The sequence below is a fragment of the Octopus bimaculoides genome, chromosome 9, assembly GCF_046866305.1.
Source record: "Octopus bimaculoides isolate indiv1 chromosome 9, ASM4686630v1, whole genome shotgun sequence".
In the NCBI taxonomy this organism is placed as follows: Eukaryota; Metazoa; Mollusca; class Cephalopoda; order Octopoda; family Octopodidae; genus Octopus; species Octopus bimaculoides.
This window is the reverse complement of record NC_142936.1, coordinates 19726585-19746797: the sequence shown is the minus strand read 5'-3', so window position 1 is coordinate 19746797 and position 20213 is coordinate 19726585. Positions and strand designations below refer to the sequence as shown.

The following is a 20213-nucleotide window of genomic DNA, read 5'->3' as shown; positions in this document are numbered from 1 at the left end:
AAGCTAAACTGCCCGAATAACAAATTCTTCTGCAAATTTAGGATATATAACATACGATAGCGTCTCATAAAGCTAGATTTATATATCCTAAATTTGTAGAAGAATTTGTCATTCAGGCAGTTTAGCTTAATGGTAAAGCACTTGACGCATAATCACAGGGATGTGCGTTTGAGTCTCATGGCTGGCTGCCGACAGATTTTTCTGCAAAATATGGATAGTTGATCCTGTTCATGCCGTATTATTAGCATTATCCTATGTTTGAGAAGAAAATTATTTCCTTATATGTATCTTTCGATACATCTCAACGCTTCTAAAGCAAACTTTGTTTGTTGACTTTCAACATATATATATATATATATATATATATATATTTAAAAGAAGAAAAGAAAATGGAGGTAAGGAAGTTAATAATTCTCTTTTACTCTTTTACTTGTTTCAGTCATTTGACTGCGGCCATACTGGGGCACCGCGTTTAGTAGAGCAAATCGACCCCAGGACTTATTCTTTGTAAGCCTAGTACTTATTCTATCGGTCTCTTTTTGTTGAACCGCTAAGTTACGGGGACATAAATACACCAGCATCGGCTGTCAAGCGATGCTGGGCGGACAAACACAGACACACAAACACACACTCATATATATATATATATATATATATATATATATATATATACATATACATATACATATATACGACGAGCTTCTTTCAGTTTCCGTCTACCAAATCCACTCACAAGGCTTTGGTCGGTCTGAGGCTATAGTAGAAGAAACTTGCCCAAAGTGCCACGCAGTGGGACTGAACCCAGAACCGTGTGGTTGGTAAGCAAGCTACTTACCACACAGCCACTCCTGCGCCTATGTTTATTATTAGCAAATTGGTCGTCTTCGCTTCTTACAGCCGTTTCAATTAATACTCAAAAATTCAATTACATATTTGTACATTAAATTTACATTTATGTAACATGAGTATAATTTCATCAGAGAAAGAAAATGATGTACCCGTGGATGTTATATGTGGGCCTATCAATTCATTTCAGTAGACTCTGATAGGCCCACGTTTAACATCCAAAGGTACAGCTTCGTTTTTTCTTTGATGAAATTAAACTCCTGTCATGTAAATATAAATTTAATGCACAAATTTGTAATTAAATTATTGAGTATTTATTGAAATGGCTGTAAGAAGTGAAGATGGCTAATTTGTTAATAATAAACAATTATTAATTTCCTTATATAACAAGGTTTCCTTACATTGGGCCAGACATCTCAGTAAACTCTCGAGTTCAATACGCACGCAGTCTTCGACACTTATCAGTCCCCTTCCTCCATTTGCTCTCTTCATGTATAGGCGTTCAGTATCTGCACATGGATGATGGGATCCATGCATCGTTAGGAGCTTTCTTGACTTCCTATTATTATTATTATTATTATTATTATTTTAATTTATTGCCTTTACACAGCTTCTAACGCTGGAGATGTACTACGGTGTCAGCTGTTCACTACCAGTGAACTAAGGTAACACCTCTTATTTTTCGAGCACCTTCCGGAGTATTAGAGCGGTTCCAAGCAGTGCTTTATGATTATCATTATTATTATTATTATTATTATTATTATTATTATTGTTATTATTATTATTATTATTATTATTATTATTTTCTTCTTTTAAATGGATATATAAACTATATGCTTAATATATACCTATTGTTTTTAAGGGATTTTCATTCCCCAAACATATTAGGTATTGAACCAGTATTTCCTTGGGTGCAACTATCCCTTCACAAGGTTAACATATCCTTTAATTAAATATATATATATATATATATATGTTATGTCCTACACTCTCTGAGTGGTTGGCGTTAGGAAGGGCATCCAGCTGTAGAAACTCTGCCAAATCAGACTGGAGCCTGGTGTTGCCATCCGGTTTCACCAGTCCTCAGTCAAATCGTCCAACCCATGCTAGCATGGAAAGCGGACGTTAAACGATGATGATGATGATGATGATGTTATTATTTTTATTGTATTTGTGTAACACTGTTCGTTTTTTTTTTCGTCCTTGTTTTTGTATACATTCGCTGCTTTCTTCCAAGGAACCTAATGCTTTTAGCTTAGTTTTTCCTTGGGGCTGGCCAGATTGGAGCAATATTGAGAATAACCAGCCAAAATTGCAAAGATAATCTGGATCTCGACTGAGGAAAGAAAACTCCGAATGACCTGTCCTTGTTTTCTTTGTATTGTCTATTTGGATGTTTTGTTGTCCCTTTCTTGTATCACCTAACTGCATTCTTGCCCCATTTTGTATTATTTATATATATATATATACACACGCATAAAGGTATGGGGATGAAGTGATTATATGTATGTGAGTTTGTATGTATGTATATATGTAATATATACATATATACATATATATATATATATATATATATATATATACACACACACATGTATATAGTGGTGGTAGTGAGGGTAAATGCCAGCTGTTTATGTATATATATATATATTTACATATATATTTATATGCATACATATGTGTGTGTATATATATATATGTGTGTGTGTGTGTGTGTGTGTGTATAAGTACATGTCATCATCCTCATTGTCATCATCATTTAACATCCTCCTTCCGTGCTAGCATGAGCTGACCAGTTCGACACGAACTGGTCAGGTAGAAGACTACATAATACTTCTGTGTCTCTTTTGGCATGGTTTTTACAGCTGGATGCTCTTCCTAACACCAACCACACCATAGAGTCTGTGTATTTGTGTGTGTGTTTGTGTGTGTGTGTGTGTCTGTGTGTGTATGTGCATGTGTCTGTAACAAATAGCTTCCTAGATTCTAAGCCAAGATATGAAACCAATTCAACATTTTTTTTACCAGTTTGTTTCCTGTTGTTCTCGGATTTTGCACCTAGAAATTCATGAGAGTCAACTTTCACATTTAGTTCAGTTCTATTGTTTAAGTTAACATTCTTAGATTAAATAGGGTCCAGGTAGATAAGAGACAGAAAATCCTTTGTCTAGCCTGACCTAATTTAGTTAGAAAAAAATATAAATACAGAACCCAGAATCAGTTCTATTTCTTTAGTCACTTGGCACCTAACAAAAGAGCATCTATTTTTCACTTATGGTTTGTCATCACACAACAATACAACTTTCACCCTATCTACTTGTCAGCCCAGAGAGGTAGATCTTTCTTACTATTTCTGTCTCTCCTTTTTCCACCAGTCTTCTAGCAATCAACAAAATATAAATTAGACTACCTACAGGATGGATATCAGTACTGTGAATAATCAATGTACTATAACTTGAAGAAATTATATTTTAGATTGTAATGATGAAAATAAAGGACCATTTCAACCAATTAATATTTTTTTCCCTCTCATTATCCTTATATATATATATACACACATACATGTGTGTGTGTGTGTGTGTACACATTTACATACATAAACATCATCATCATCATCATCATCATTTAACGTCTGTTATCCCATGCTAGCATAGATTGGACAGTTTGACCAGGACTGGTAATCTGAGGAGCTGCACCAGATTCCAGTCTGATTTGGCATGGTTTCTAAAGCTGTATGCCCTTTCTGACGCCAACCACTCCAAGACTGTAATGGGTGCTTTTATGTGCCACTGGCATAGGTGCTGATTGCATGACATCAATATCAGTCACAACCATGGTTTCACTTGGCTTGATAGGTTTTCTTCTCAAGTAGGGCATATTGCCTAAGGTCTTGATTATTTGCTGTTTCTTCTATTAGGCCCAAAGCTCAGAAGGTACTTTTTACGTGCCACGAGCACAGATGCCAGGTATGCGACACTGGCATTGGACCACAACTACGATTTTACTTAGCTTGACAGGTGTTCTCAAGCATGGCAAATTGCCAAAGGTCTCGGTCACTAGTCATTGCTTCCATGAGGCCCAACGTTTGAAGGTCATACTTCACCATCCTGCCCCGTGTCTTCCTGGGTCTACCTCTTCCATAGGTTCCCTCCACAGTTAGAAATAGGCACTTCTTTACACAACTGTCCTCATCCATATGCATCACATGACCATACTGATGCAGTTGTCTTTCTTACACACCACATCTGATGCCTCTTATGCCCAATTTTTCTCTCAAGATGCTTACTCTCTGTTGTACATGCACACTGACATTGCACATCCAGCAAAGCATGCTAGCTTCATTTCTTTCCAGCTTTTAAGCTTATGCATGTCCTTGGTGGCCACAGCCCATGTTTCACTGCCATGTAGCACAGCTGTTTGCACACAGGTATCATAGTCTGCTTTTCACTCTGAGGTAAGAGCTCTCTGAACTTTGCCCAGCCTATTCTTATTCTTGCAGTTATGCTCTCGGAGCATCCACCTCTGCTATTGACTTGGTCATCTAGATAACGGAAACTATCAACTACCTCTAGCTTACCCCACTGGCATTTGATGGAGTTTATTTTCGGTACACTTTTAGTATTCATTGAACCTGTACACCTTCAACACGTAAAACCTATTTTCCCAATTAACCTTCTTCTGATATTGCTGCACCTCTTATGTGTCTATAGCTTGCACTGGGTGCAGCTTATGGGGTGGGTAGTGTATGTATAGTTTTGGCTGAGAAATGGGTTGATAATTGACTGAAGTAGTCAATGTGTATGATAGGATTGTTAAGATAAGACTAGTCTGGATAATATCAGATTGGCAATAATCTCTGCATATGCTCTACATACAGTTTCAGTGAGTCCCTTTTGCAGTTTACCTCAATGATGAAAAACAATGACCTTATTTTGGGGGCTGATAACTTCAGCAGACATGTTGGACAGCGCTCCAATGGATTTCATGGGAGTTATAGCTTTGGTGCTAGAAATGAGGAGGAAACAAGACTGCTAGAATTCTATCATACAAATGATTGTTGAACTGCAACACAACCTCTAGGAAACCAACAAGTCACTTAGTCACCTAACAGTCCGGTGGACACACAAGCCAGATTGGCTACATTCTCATCAGAAACAGTGATAGGCAGATGCTTGGGAATGTAAAGTCCCTCCCTGAAGAAGAATGTACAATGCAATTTAGGTTAGACTTCAGACTTAGAAATAGAAAGATTCAAAGATACAAACCAATCTGGAAAGGGAGGATATGAAAGTTTAAGTATCCTTCGAACAGTGAGAGATTAAGAGATGTTCTAATTGAAGCATTTGACAAGAAGGAAAAGGAGAGAGAGAGAGAGATGTATAACACAGAGGATGACTAATAGTTGTTACAGGAAACCTACTGAGGGCCAAATCTGTAGCTGGTGCAGTTTCAGTCAGACCAAGAGTGACATGGTGAGGGAACAGTGAGATAGACTGAGCTATAAAAGCAAAGAGATGTGCCACCACTTATTTTCCCATCTGCTCTACCACAGTGGAGGTGCAATGGCCCAGTGGTTGAAAAACAATCCAGCATTGATGGCATATCATGGTCCAAGAGGTAATAATGCAGCAGTATCATTTTCAGACTTAATATCGCTTATATATTACATTTCTGAGTGGAGGCGAAATGGCCCAGTGGTTAGGGCAGCGGACTCGTGGTCATAGGATCGCAGTTTCGATTTCCAGACCGGGTGTTGTGAGTGTTTATTGAGTGAAAACACCTAAAAGCTCCACGAGGCTCCGGCAGGGGATGGTGGTGCACCCTGCTATACTCTTCCACCACAACTTTCTCTCATTCTTACTTCCTGTTTCTGTTGTGCCTGTAATTCAAAGGGTCAGCCTTGTCACACTGTGTCATGCTGAATATCCCCGAGAACTACATTAAGGGTAAACGTGTCTGTGGAGTGCTCAGCCACTTGCACGTTAATTTCACGAGCAGGCTTTTCCGTTGATTGGATCAACTGGAACCCTCGACGTCGTAAGCGACGGAGTGCCAACAAGCTCTACCACGCTTCCTCTTTACACTTCTCATATCTACTATCATTCATCTCACATCTCACATCTGCAACTACACCAACTCGCTATGGCTACCCTTATACAAATATATTACATGGTTTTAAAATTCCCAACTATGTTTTGGATAAGTAGTGTTGTATGAAATGTTAAGAACAGAATAGTAAAGTTAAGGCTTTCTAAATCACAGAGATATGATGTAACATTATTAGAAATACATTTTTGAAGTCAATATTATTTTCTTTGGATCAATTTTTATTCCAGCATTTCAATATTGCATTACTCATCAAAGATCTTTTATTTACTCGCCAACTAATGAAGAGAATATTTTTATTCAAACCTCTCATTGAATATTGTGAAGAGTCCTATTGATTAATAATGATCTTATGAAACAATCACCTAATGTATTACAACCTAATAGTAATATAATTTCATCTTTAGATGCTTTGAATTTGTTATTGATTTTGTTCTTGGTATAAAAATTTCTTTTGGCCTTTTCTTCTAGTATAGACCAGTTTCGTCAGTATTAGATATTTTTTCTAATGATTAGGACACTTTCTTGATTGTTTCAGTTAATAGTGACACAAATTCTCCAACAGTTTTTGTATTACTTGAGCTACTTTTGCCAAGCAGTTTCATATTTTGAAGAAAGATTATGTAAATTAGATTCTTGGTTTTCACATTGCAACTTTTTAGTATGTTTATTTGTGTGTTTTATGTTCAGTTACAATAAAGACAATTTTACAGTAATCTGATGGGGTACTCTTTACTTTAGTAGAGCACAAATTTATTATTCTTCCACAAGAATGTTGTTGACAGTGACTTCGAAGTTTTGGCCAGCTAAGCCATTGTCAGACTGCTGAATGATTTTGCTGGTCGAAACTTCAAAGTCACAATCAACAACATTCTTGTATAAGAATTATATATATATATATATATTTCGTATGTGTATTTCATGTGCAAGATTCTTGATGTGGATACGTGTGTTGAAAGAAATACAATTAAACCTTGGGAGAGGCATTATATATATATTTATTTATTTGTTTCAGTCATTTGACTGGAGCCATGCTGGAGCACCACCTTGATGGATTTTAGTCAAACAAATTAACCCCAGAAGTTATTTTTTAAGCCTAATACTTATTCTATCAATCTCTTTTGCTGAACTGCTAAGTTATAGGAACATAAACACACACCAACACCAGTTGTCAAGCAATGATGAGTGGACAAATACAAACACACAGACATAGATATATATACATACAGGGTGTCCATAAAGTCTGGGTACATGACAATTAACACATACTTCAAGAAATTATTATTTCTTATATTTAGTTTTTTATGTTATGATTTTATTTACTCCATGTACCCACATGGGGATTAACACATACTTTAAAAAATTATTATTTCTTATATTTAATTGTTTATGTTATGATTTTATTTACTCCATGTACCCAGACTTTGTGGACACCCTGTTTATATGGCAAGCTTCTTTCAGTTTTCATCTACCAAATCCACTCAAAAGGTTTTGGTTGACCCAAGGCTATAGTAGAAGACACTAGCCCAAGGAACCATGCAGTGGGACTGAACCCAGAACCTTGTGGTTGGAAAGCAAGTTTCTTGCTATTCAGCTAAGTTTGTGCCAGTAGAAACGCTTAGCGACATTTCGTCTGTCTTTACGTTCTGAGTTCAAATTCCGCAGAGGTCGACTTTGCCTTTCAACCTTTCGGGGTCAATAAATTAAGTACCAGTTATGTACTGGGGTCGATCTAATCAACTAGATTTTGCACACCCCGTTATGTTGTTTATTGGATATTGGAACAGGATTAGGGGATGGGAGCAGCAAAATTTTAACTTTTGGAAAATTACCTATTGCTAAGGGCCACTCTAATATACATATATATATTGTCATAATCATCATCATTTATTATCTGCTTTCCATGCTGACATAGACTGAATAGTTCTATAGGAGCTAGCAAACCAGACGACTGTGCTATGCCAAGCTCAATTGTCTGCTTTGGCATGGTTTATACAGCCGGATGTCCTTCGTAATGCAAACCACTTTACACTGTGTTCCATTGAGGTCACCAAGCACTTTGCAAACAAAAACACTTGATGGAGGTGGGTGCATAGTATTGAGGGATGTGGCTTCAAGCCAGCTGATGAGAGGTTAGAGTATGATAGAGGGACAGAGAAACAGGTATCTTGCTGTAGAGGAGATGCATGGCTACCTCAGTTGGAAAAAGATTAAGGAACAGAGAGGGAGGGAGAGAGGAGGAGAGAGATGGTGAAGTAACAATGTCAGAGAATACACTCAAGTTACAGGGTGCTGTCGTCGTCGTCGTCGTCGTCGTTGTCATCATCATCATCATTTAGCATCTGCTTTCCATGTTGGCATGGGTTAGGCAGTTTGACTGGAACTGGTTAGCCGGAGAGCTGCACCAAGTTCCAGTCTGATTTGGTATGGTTTCTACAGCTGGATGCCTTTTCTAACACCAAGTGTATATGAGTGAAATGGTACAGAGGATTGGATAGGGTGAGTTGGTAGGTAAGTTTGTAAGACTGTGAAAGGAGAGTAAGGGATGGAGTGGGGAATGCAGTGAATGATCACAAGTGGAGTCAGAGAGGTGCTAGGAAGAGTTATGGAGGAAGAATTTGTGAGGGACAGGTTATGTGCAGGGGCATAGACATAAATGAAATGCCTTTAGGGACACATTTTTACTTAGATGTATGGGGGCTTCTCAATCACAGTAAAATACCAATCATCTTGTTCCTTTGTCATCTCTTCTGTGAGGCTCAGCATCTGAAGGTTATTTTCATTATGTTATTCCACATCTTCCTGAGACTTCCTCTTTTACAGATTCCATTGACATTTAGCGATCAGCGCTTCAGTATGCAGCTGTCTTCATCCAGACACATCACATTTCCATACCAATGTACTCTTCTCTCTTGCACACTACATCCGATTCCCCCTTATGTCCAATTTTTCTCACAATACATTTACACTTTGCCGTACATGTGCACTGACATTGCACATCCAGCAGAGCATGCAAACTTCAATTCTTTCAATCCTTCACATATTCTCTGTATTTACAGCCCACATTTTACAATCATGTAACATAGCTGTTTGTGCCCAAGCATCATACAATCTGCCTTTCATTCTCGGAGAGGGGCCCTTTGTTACCAACAAAGGTAATAACTCTCTCAATTTTCCCCAACCACTTCTTATTCTAGCAACTATGCTTTCAAAGAATCCTCCTCCACTGCTAATTAGATCACTTAAGTAACAGAAACTATCCACCCTAAGGGTCTTCCTGGGTATTTGAGAAAAATCAATTTCCTGTGTGTTTATATTTGCTGTTCCTGCACATCTGCCAAACACAAGGACTAACTTCTCTGTTACTTTTCCTGTGATTCCACTGCACCACTTATGTGTCCATAGCTATTGCTAGGTACATACACTGTATGGAATTTCTGTGCATACCTTTTCTATATATTAAACAGAGCTTTTTCTCACCTTACAGGATTAATAATTTGTCTGCTTTCCTGCTTACTAGGTGTTTGGTCAATGCTAAGTGAGCAAGTGATTCCTATTATGCCCAGTTTTTCTCTCAATGCTAAGTAAGATCTGTCCTCCACACATACAGGCTTATCCTTTCAGGTGCTAGTGACACATAAAAGCACCTATGTTGGTGCTGTGTGAGTGCACCTGTACTAGTGCTGTGTAAATGCACCTGTGCCAGTGGCACGTAAAAAGGACCCAGCTCACTTTGTGTCGTAGTTGGCATTAGGAAGGGCATTCAACCATAGAAACCATGCCACAACTGACAATTGGAGTCTGGACAGCACCCTGCTAGCCAACTTCATGTTAAACTGTCCAACCCATTCCAGCATGGAAAGCCGATGTTAAACAATGATGATGATGATGATAACATTTTGACATCTGGCTGTAGGAAATATGTTATTTTACAAAAGCTCTCAAGTATCAAAATCCTTCCTCTTTGTGTGTAGATTAGGTATAATCTACATTGGCATAAGTATTTTGACTTCGGAACTCTGCAAGTAATTTTCTAGTTTTCCTAAATTCTCCAATTCACTTCCCTTAAAAATTTACTATATTGAAACTGTAGCTTTTAACTGGAATGGCTGATGTATTTATTTTTACATTCTATCTTATTTCCAACACTAAGTTCAGTTTTAAATATTAATCTCATGCTAAAGGTGGTGAGCTGGCAGAATTGTTAGCACACTGGCAAAATGCTTAGCGACATTTCATCTGTCTGTGTGTTCTGAGTCTGAATTATGCTGGGGTTGATTTTGCCTTTCATCCTTTCAGGGTCAATAAATTAAGTACCAGTTGAATACTAGGGATTAATGTAATTAACTTATCTCCTTCCCCAAACTTGCTGGCCTTGTGCTAAAATTTGAACCCAATATTTGTCTTATTCTAAGGTGGCGAGCAGGCAGAACTGTTACTGTGCAGGAAAAATGTTTAGTGGCATGTTATCCCTCTTTATGTTCTTAGTTCAAATTCCACTGAAGTTGACTTTGCCTATCATTCTTTCAGGGTCAATAAAATAAGACCAGTTATGCACAGGGGTCAATGTAATTGACTTACACTCTCCTCCAGACTGACTGGCCTTGTACCAAAATTTCAGACAATGGATCCCATAAAATTCAAAAGTTTACTGGACAAATTTCTTCGAAAAATCCTGGACCAACCTCCTACACCTGGATATGCCTCCAACAATAACTCTTTACTAGAGTGGGCCATGGTACCCCATATATGACTAAAAGACTTCACCAGGTGATGCTATTAAGTTAGACATGGCCTGGACGTATACTGACCGAAACCTATCAAAGTTAATATAGTCTTATTCTTCTCTTTTACTTGTTACAGTCATTTGACTGCAGCCATGCTGGAGCACAGCCTTTAGTCGAGAAAATCGACCCCAGGACTTATTCTTTGTAAGCCTAGTACTTATTCTATCGGTCTCTTTTTGCTGAATCGCTAAGTTACGGGGCCGTAAACACACCACCGTCGGTTGTCAAGTGATGGTGGTGGGGGGACAAACACAGACACACATACACACACAGAGGCACACACACACACACACACACACACACACACACACACACACACACACACATATATATATATATATATATATACTTGTTTTCTAATTTTCTTCATTTCTGTGTGTGGTACCATAAGTTTCATCTCTAAGTATGTTTATGAAATGGTTCTGTAATAATTTCCTGAATTCAGAGAGTAAATCTAATTTAATGTTCTCAGTGTTAATTAACGAATCTCCTTATTGCCATATTTGAATCAAAGAAACTTGTAATTACTGGCCTCATTTCTGATTCGCACACATTAGTAAATTAGAAAAAAAAAATTTGTTTTGTTTCTTCTTCGTTTTTGAAGGCGCGCACGCGCGCGTTGACGAGACATTGTACAACGCCCATAACAATTTTAAAAACTTTTTGAACCAATGTAATTTTTATTTATTTAAGACAAAATTCAGAATCTGAATGAATTAATGCAGCCTACATCGGCAACAATTAACCAAAAGGTAAGTTTGTGGAATGTTGACGTTTAATTGATGTGGAGAGAGAAAAGTTTCTAAGTTTCAACTGAACAGAAAAATTAAAAAGGTTGAAGAAATTGCTATGAACAGTTGATAAAGAGGAAATACACGACGAAACAGCGGGTACGAGGGAAAAGATATACAGAGTAAAAAAGAAGGGGGACAGAATAAGAAGGCGGAAGACAATAAACAGGAACTTCACGACCATGGGAACATGGTTTAGTGTTGTGAGGTAGAGGAAGAGGTCAAACCAGTGGGACGTTAAAAAAGGTAAGCGAACACACAGATACAGCAGCTACAGAACGAGCGTATTAACGGTAACAAACACACAGACACAGACTTAGTGTCGAGCACTTTTTGAACACACACACACATACAATATTGCCTACATACACACATATTAAAATAACAGTGCAGGTAAAGTCGGTGCACGAGGTTATGGAAATACACGTAGAGAAAAACAAAGACAGGTAAAAGTACGGAGGAGGTCAATAGATGCGGTGTCTGTTCTACGTACTTTTTTTTTTATGTGACAGCAGTGAGTAATTTAAGAAAAATTTAGTTATTATTTCTAGCAATTTGAACGACCATGTGAGGCCATCGTTATCTCAAAGTCCCTCATGTTTAATCTTCGTGTGTGCGTATCCAGAAATAAAATAGTTTTTGAAATCGACTGCAGATGGTCTGGAAAGTCTACGCGCATTTGGAAATAATTTAATTTTGGTATTAATATACGGCGGAATTCTTATCTAAACACTCCATATAACCTCTCATAACTTTTATATTTTCTGGAATTTTCAGAAAATCTTTGCGAATTTGTGTTCTACGCACGGGAATTCCTACGGCCTGTTCCACAGAGTATATCTAGGTTTTAGCCACACTGTTATGTAACAATAAACACCTCGTCTCTGTAATCAATATCTTTGTATATAATGACAAGGTGCTTACATCTGTTCCATATAGTGTTATTAGTTTCAGTCTTTACGGGTTCGTTACTATGTTATCATTAATTTCTTCCACCAAAATGGTTGTGGTTTTTGTAATTAGCATGAAAAACTACGTTTTTGTGTAGAAATTATTCGTAAAATCGAAAGAAGTGATTCAATGCTGTGTGGTTAAGAAGGTTATTTTGTAATCATGTGGTTTTGGGTTCAGTCCTACGTTGCGGTATTTTGGGCGAGTGTCTTCTATTATAACCTCGGACCGACCGATGCCTTGTGTATAAATTTTGTTGACGGGAACTATGTGGAAGCTTGTTGTGCACACACATACATACACATATCGTTTTTACTAGTTTCAGTCATCAGTTTGCAGCTATGTTAGGGTACCGCATTGAAATACTGGTGGAGATGGAGTATATGTAATCTGGGTATAACCCCACTTTTAAATTTTGTTTTTTTTTACGGAATCCTATGTTTCAGACCATAGAGAATCCGATTCTGGAAAAAAATTTTCAAAAATCTCAATTTCAAAATTTCGATCCCCCCCACCCAGTTTTTATATAGATCCACAGGGTAAACCTAACCCTAACTCAAACCCTAACCCTGACCCTAACCCTGACCCTAATCCTAACCCTAAACCTAACCCTAACACTAGTTTTGTGAGATTTGGCTGTTATTTCTAGCATGTAAATAGCCTGCTTGGTGGGAGGGGGGAATTGAAATTTTTCAAAAAATTTTTTTTCAGAATCGGAATCTCCATAGCCTAAAACGTGGGATTCCGTAAAAAAAATTAATAAATAAGGTGGGGAAAGGTTCAGATTACATATAGTCCATCTCTACCGAAATACTTATTTATTAAGCCTGGTACTTATTCTATTGGATTATTTTGCCGAAACGTTAAGTTACTGGGACATAAACACACTAACATCAGTTGTCAAGCGATGGTGGCACACACACACAAACACAGATATATATATACATACAACAAGCTTCTTTCAGTTTCTGCCTACTTAATCCACTCAACAAGGCTTTGGTCAGCTTGAGGCTATAGCAGAAGACACTTGCCCCTTTTTATATTTCGAAATCATTTTTATACATGAATATATACACCCCCTTTATAATGCCCCACTTTTGCATATACCCATAGACCTAAAATAACACATTATAAGATACTCCGGTCTAAAAATAGAAGAAATATTGATCAACACGCAGCCCACTAACTCAGTCTCCATAAAAACACAAGGTTTCATTATAGAACAATGAACACCTATAGAGAAACATACAGACCAACAACCTCTACACCCAAGCAAATCTTTTGGTGAATATCAAGGCAAGATGGAAATATATTCCATACTAACAACACCATGACTAATAATCACCAAATTCCAAATAAAAATAGGAACTTCCCCAAATAACAAATACAGGTTTCACTGGCTAAGACATACCTCCTACTTAAATTCCTTTGTGAACCTCTAAAAAATTCCATTACAAAAAAGTTGACACATCCAGTTATTAAACTTCTAAATACTGGACATTGAACCTTTGATCTTTACACTGTCAAAGTAAAGGATTAAATCCAATAAAACCAAAAATAACTGAACTACAAACGCATCCTGTGCCTACCAAACAAAGGACACACCTAAACATACACTTGCTTACAAAGCTTTACTTACATGAGTAAATTCCAAACAATAACATAACCCAAATTTTAATATAAATTTCTCCAAAACACTTCTCCATAACAACCCGCCCTAAAACCTAATTACCATCCCACTCAAACCCACATGCCCAAGGAAGACTTTAACCTTTAGATGGATAGGTTGTATTCCATGTAATGTGACTGCTCAGAAGGCTGTAATATCATTTGACAGGAACACAGTATAAGGAAATACATGGAACAAGGCGGTAACTTTAAATACCTTTAATGTGGCCACACATACATACACAATCTGAATGATAAATGGAAATGGTTGATGAACATTTATTCATATATCTACATGCATCTGTGTGGGTTGTATGTTAGCTGTTAACCCTGGTGAGGAAGATCACGAACAGCAATATGTTAGAACCTGTGCAGTGTGTTGGTGCTGTGCAGAGATGTTGACGATGTTGGTGAGAAACATGATGGTGACAATGAAGATGGAGGTAGCTGTAATGTGGTCAGTGGTTAGACCTTAAAAGGTCTGGTACCAACAGTTTTTCTTTATTTCCTATTAAAAAGGATACATAGAGGGGACAAACAAGGACAGATAAGGGACATATAAGAGTCAGACACACTCTTTACAAAAGATTAAAAACGAATGGGTTTATAGATATGTATGATGGATGATATGAAATTAAAAATATAGATGTTAATTTATTACTGTTTTTCAGGTTAGTGACTAACCCGCCGGTTGATTTCCTTTTTGGTAATCATTTCCATCCTTTTATGCTTAGACCGACCGTGCAAGGACGGCTCCTTGCATTCTCATCTTTCTTACAACTTCCGTCCATCTTTTTCCAAATACTCTTTGCGACAGGCTCCTCCTCTCCAGACAGATCTTGCTGGAAAGATGGGCGGCGAAGAAATCTGCCAGCTCGTGTCCGGAGATGAATTGGGCCTGTCGCGATCCCTTTTGCTTGCGTCTTCCATACCATATCTTTCAGTATGATTACTACGCAGAGAAATCCTGCCTTCTTTTCTTTGGAGAAAGAGGAAGGTGGTACAATCTTTATCATGGACTCAGTCGAGAGCCATACTCTGACATCAGCTGTTCGGCATTGGCTATCAACTCCCTCAACAGTGTATGAAAGCATGCATGACTGTTTCACTGGCACGCCCGCACCTCAGACATGTGGGGGAGGTGTCATAACCATGCCTTGACAACCAGTAAGGCCGATCGGTAGCACAACCAGTTCAAGGATTTCTGGTAGTTATCCAGAAATCTCAACCTGAAGGTCCTACCGAACAGGCTGGCTAGCTGCCTCTTATCGAAGCTAGATTCTCTCCCAGGACATCATCGGACATATGCTCTGCCAACCCGCTATAAAAATCCGCTGTGGTAACCCTGCTGTCAGTATTGCTCACTCGAGAGAAGAGGGAAAGTGCTTGTTTGCACTCCTCCTGCCATTCCCCCAACTTGGGTCTCCACTTGATCCATGCACCTAAGTCCACAAGGGACTTTAACTTTGGAAAGAGTTGCTCAGCATGCCTTGACCACACCTGCTCACCATCCAGGTAGCACCGGAGATGGCTCAGCCTCAGCGCGTACTTGCGCATCATTAGCCTGGGCATCCCCATCCCACCCTTTAATGGTCTCTGGCAACAGATGGAGTGCCTCACAAGTGGAGTTTTACTTCCCCACAAAAAGTAGAAAAGGATCCGCTCCAACTTGATAAGCCACAAACCGGGGCAAGGCACGACAGTTAGGTGGTAGGTTATCACAGATGCTATGAACATCTGTGCAACCTCCACCCTTCCCAACAAGGATAACTTCCTCCCAGACCACTTCTGGGCTATCGCTGTCACCTTGCTCGTCAACTCACTCCAATTCTTCTCCACCTGGAGGTCTGGTCCAAACCAGACCCCGAGCATTTTAACCTGGCCCTCCATCCAGCGCCTAATGACGCTATTGGGAGGCATCGACTTGCCCTGCCAGGTGCCAAGTTACAAGCCGACTGATTTTTCCTGATTAATTTTTGCTCCTGCCACCGTCTCGTATCCTTTGATGGCGTCTTCTACACAAGGTAGCTGCCCTTCATCAGACACGGTGATGATGACGTCATCTGCACATGCCATCACATTTCTCCTGTAACTCAGATCACGCGGGTCCACCCCCATGTCCCTCAGCCTCCGCAGCAGTGGATCGAGCACCAATACATACAGTAGCGGGGACAGGGGGCAGCCCTAGCGAACCGAACGCTCGATTGCGAAGGGGTTCGAGAACCCATTCACCCAGACTACAGATTCGATATTGCCATATATGGCTTTGATCCAGCCTTGGAAGGTTGGGCCAAATCTGGAGGCCACCTGGAGGACCGCCGCCAGATACTCATGGTCAACCCTATCGAATGCCTTAGACTGGTCTAAATTCACCAGTGCCCCACTGTTGACATGCATTTTACCCATCCGCTCTGGGGTGTAGCGAATGAGGTGATGGTTATCCTGTATCGTCCTTCCTGGGATGGCACATGCCTGTGCTTCTCCCAACAGGTCACCTACGACAATCCTCACTCTCTTTGCAAGCACCTTGGCCAAAATCTTTAACTCTGTGCTTAGCAGAGTTATGGGCCGAAAATTATTGATGTTATCCCCCTTGCTCGGGTCCTTCCCAATCCTCGGCTCACAGCTTTGAGAATTCTCCCATTCTGCTGCCAATTCGTATACACACTGGCCAGTACGTTCCCGAACAAGTCTGGCATGCTACTATAAAATTCGTACGGAAGACCATCCAGACCCGGGTCACTCGGACAGTACCTCTATGATCTCCTTGGCTGTGATTGGTCCTTCACAGCTCTCAGCATCACGGGCCGAAAGACGCGGGCCACCGTCCAGCAAATGCTGTAAGGCGTCCCCATGGTCCAATGTCCCGTCCCTCCCGAACAACGCGGCAAAGTGCTTGTGAAAGGCCTTGCATATCTCCTCTTGTCCTTGGATCTCCTGTCCGAGCTCATCTGTCAAAGACCCAATCGTAGCACCGATGCCACGTCGGGTTTCTACCGAGTGAGCCCATCTAGCAACATTGATACCTTCACAGCCCATTGCACATATCCTTGCCCGGACTCTGCATCCTTCATGTTTAGCATTGAGGTGTTGGTCCAGTGCCGATCTCACCGCCAGCACTTGTGACACAGAGCCCGATCTCAGTGCCTCTTCTAATGTCTTAACTAGGTCCCTTTCTACTCTAGTCTGCTCTAGATTTAACTGTTTGCTAAATCTAATCGACTCAATTCAAAAGGCTCTGTTGAGGGCACTCTACCACTGGTTGTTGATCACTGCCAGTTAGTGCCCTCTTAACTAACCCCTTAATCTGGCTATGGTAAGCCTCGCAATCCAATAAAGTCTTGTTCAGCTTCCAATAACCAAAAAATGATATACTTTGAAACTGTCCTAGGATAGCTTGATGTGCAAGTTTGACACAGAACACTTAGCTGTCACTCATGAGTAAATATGGGTTGGTAACATGCACCATGTTTTTATCAATTGTTTTCATTAATTGCCTATTATATGTTCACAAGGAGATGAAGATGCTCTCTGCTCCTTCACCCCTGACCTAGTGGCATATTGATGATGTGACAAATGGAGAGAGAGAGAGAGAGAGAGAGACCTGCATTAGCCACTGGCTTGTACTCTTTTATGGTTGAATAGACTAATGCATTCTGAAATGAAGTGCCTTGCTCAAAGACATGACATGTTGCCCTGTCCAGGAATTGAACCTATAACATCCTAATCACTTGACCACATACTTTCACAATCTGACACAAAACATTAATAAATACCCCAAACAAAACAAGTTGTTGGTGATTTCAAAACCTTATTTCAATATGGATATGGGAATGTGCTTGAGAAATGCATAAACATTACAAATTCCAGTTTCGTCTATTTGATGCAGAAACCTCTATATGAATGCTGCACTGCTGAGAAATTGCAGCCAAATTTTCCCTCCAATTACACCCTGTCATTTTGAAAAGAGAACAGACACATTAGTCAACATAGTCCTAGATACACAAAGCTTAAGAAGGAGTTGCAATGGTCATGACTAGAATGCTAAGCAACTGTAACACCAACAACAACAACAACAACAGTAGCAGCAACAACATGAATCTACATGTTGTTGGCAATCTGTCGCCTATGACGTCGAGGGTTCCTGTAGATCCAATCAACGGAACAGCCTGCTCGTGAAATTAACGTGCATGTGGCTGAGCACTCCACAGACACGTGTACCCTTAACGTAGTTCTTGGGATATTCAGCGTGACACAGTGTGACAAGGCTGACCCTTTGAATTACAGGCACAACAGAAACTGGAAGTAAGAGTGAGAGAAAGTTATGGTGAAAGAGTACAGCAGGGTTCGCCACCATCCCCTGCCGGAGCCTCGTGGAGCTTTTAGGTGTTTTCGCTCAATAAACACTCACAACGCCCGGTCTGGGAATCGAAACCGCAATCCTATGACCATGAGTCCGCTGCCCTAACCACTGGGCCATTGCGCCTCCACATGAATCTATATACCAATACAAGAACTTACATATTGTTGGCTTACCCAGACAGCATGTTTCAGCTTGTCAAATAGCTTTGATATATTTTTAACTTTTATAGTTATATATAACAAGTATTGATTGACTTTATTAGTGTTTAATATAATTCCAGAATTTCACTTCTGACACACCATTGGATGAGGGAAGAACAGGATGATAAATCCTCTGCATGGTTGGCTAACTTACTGGAAATAGTAGCCAACTTTTCCTCAGATTACACTTTACCTTTGTGTCTTAAATAAGGAAAAGGCACATCAGATAATGTAGTCTCCTGTATGGCATTAAAAAAAAAACTAAAAAAACCCGGATGACTATAGCTGAAATGCTTTTTCTCATACCTCTGTTCAGTCAGTAGTGATCTGGGGTTAAACACCACAGCCATCTTCATCATCATCAACAACAATACATTGAAGTTGTAGAAATCCTTGAAGAGAACAACTGGCATATAAATAAATCACTGGGGTATTAATGTGTTGTGTGATGGAGGAAAAAAACAACAGAAAAAGAAGCAAAAGGGAGAAAGAAATACAGAGACCTTACCTGTTGACCGAGGTGGGATGAGCAATCACTGTCGTTATCGTGAAGAAAAACACATCGTTCCACACTCGCCGTCTCTCATCGAACTGCGCCCACGTGCTTTCTACCTGCACATGTCCCTGTGGCTCTTCCGCCGGCCCCTGCAGTCTTCACTTCCGTTTACCTCATCTGCAATCCTCTCCACCAACACCACATAGCTCATCACAGCCCATAACACCACAAACACTACACTGCCCCCGATCTACAGATCACTCAACCAGCTTTCTCACTCACTCCTCACTCCCAAACTCACACCTTAACTTGTTTCATAATCAGCCAATCAGGGAGGAGGGTGTTGCTCCCTCTGTGGTTGCCGTGTGACCCCGGGGCTGGCCTGAGTTCCTGGCATGCTGCTGCTGGCTTCATCATCTTGCCTTCTGCTGCTCTCTTCATTTTCTTGCCCACTGCAGCTGGTTCCATCCTCTGAGGCATTGACAATCTTCCACAAGTCCAAAACATGGCATGGCATACCATCGACAGAGACGTTGTTCTTCGAATTGATTGAGGCTATTGTTCTCTTTCCCCATCGAGATGTACATCGTGCATTTGGGGATTTTACCCAAACTTCTTCCCCGACCTGCATGAAAACATGCTCTTCCTCTCCTCCGGGTCGCATTGATGCAATACATGGATGCCTCCACTCATACCTGAATATTGCCCTGTGTGGCACCGACTCCTCAGCCTGTCCTGACATGGGCAACATGTTGTACCAAAATACGGCCCTGATTGGTGAAATGTGGCTCCTCTCTGCCATGGTCTTGATGGTACGATGATGCCTTTCCACCACCCCATTTCCACTTGGCCGGTATGCCGTCCTGAAGAAGTGGCTGACCTGCCACCCATCAAGCATTTCTTTCAGCACCTCCGAGCGAAATGCAGTGCCATTATCCAGAAGCAGCTCATCCACGGGGCTTCATTCCAGGAATATCTCATTTAGTATTCTCATGATTTCCTCTG

At 40.1% G+C, this 20213-nt stretch overlaps 1 protein-coding gene across 1 annotated transcript in view; it reads right to left on the bottom strand.

Annotated features, from left to right (window-relative positions):
- The window catches only part of LOC106876199 (uncharacterized), a 54275-nt gene extending 34433 nt beyond the window's left edge, over nt 1–19842 (bottom strand). The window contains exon 1 of the mRNA XM_089357238.1: nt 19221–19842. The gene's annotated coding sequence lies outside the window, so the exon portion shown is untranslated. The remainder of the gene's footprint in view (nt 1–19220) is intronic.
- Nucleotides 19843–20213: the final 371 nt, after the last annotated feature.